Below are 1,157 nucleotides of genomic sequence, written 5' to 3'. Positions count from 1 at the left end.
AAAGAGCAACACGATGGCTGATAAACCTGCCACCATACCCATGGGAGAAGCGCGTCTGTTTTTAGGCAGGCCTGCAAGGGCGAATGCTGCAGAGCTCCTTTTCGGAGCGGGGCTGACGAAGTGCTGGTCTAAAGGAGCTCAGTCCTCTCTGAACTGGTCCCTCCAGCCTCGTGCTCAGCGGCTGGTTTGCCCCAGTCTCTCCCCAGGGCTGAGCTCGCCCTGCAAAAGGCCACGCTGCCAGTGAGAAGCCGCGTTCACCTCTCTCAGGATGGCTGACGAGGGCAAGGGCTGAAGCCAGGCGCTTAATTCATCAGCTCGGGGGCTTTCCCAGCCCTGCGCCACTCGTCCCAGACACCCCAGAACCGGCGGGGCAGTGCGGGCGGTGGGGTCTCCTTTCGGCCCCTCTCCAGGCACCCATGGGAGATGCTCCTGCTCTCACCCTCCTCTCCCAACTGTTTGAAGACCTGCAGAAGAGGCAGAAGAAGTCAGCAAGGTTCAGCCGCCCAGAAAATGAGGCTCGAAGGTCACACCAAGACATCCTTAACCATCGACTTAAACACAGCCAGACTGCGACGGAGCACAGGAGGAGGAGAACCCAGCCCTGCTCTGGCAGCTGGCATTTTGGTAACAGAAATAAGGGGACAAAAAAATGACAATGAGAGCATGTTCCGTGCTGCTGAGCTGCTGCCCAGCCTCACTTCTCCAGCCAGCACTTGCTTAAACGGGGCTGCAGGGACGGCTGCTGCGGGGACCCGGATCCTGCGAGATGCTGTTAGTCCCGGTGCAAGAGCTATGAGGTCTTGGTGCTGGCTGGGTCTGAGCTGATATGTTTGTACATGTACATATATACACACACATTACACTCAGATTATTTAGGTCTTCTTTATACATAGATCTAGAAAATACTAGAATACTAGAAAATCTAGAAAATATCTAGAAAATATATTTGTATTTCCAGGAGTCGAGTCTGGCTGGTTCAGGCTTGGTATGACTGGGTAGGTCCAATCCTGCTCTTCTGGAGCTGCTGCAGGGCTGGGAGTGATGGGAGCAGGGGTATCACCAGCTCAGTCCTGTCCTCAGAGCCACCCCGAAGCCTCTTCCTTGCTGAAGCTGCTCCAGCCGGAGGCTGGGCTGCCGCCAGCCGGGGTACGGGGGTC

Source organism: Buceros rhinoceros, unplaced genomic scaffold (assembly GCF_000710305.1).
Source record: "Buceros rhinoceros silvestris isolate BGI_N320 unplaced genomic scaffold, ASM71030v1 scaffold41123, whole genome shotgun sequence".
Classification (NCBI taxonomy): Eukaryota; Metazoa; Chordata; class Aves; order Bucerotiformes; family Bucerotidae; genus Buceros; species Buceros rhinoceros.
The sequence above is the reverse complement of the archived record's forward strand: the minus strand, read 5'-3'. Positions refer to the sequence as shown.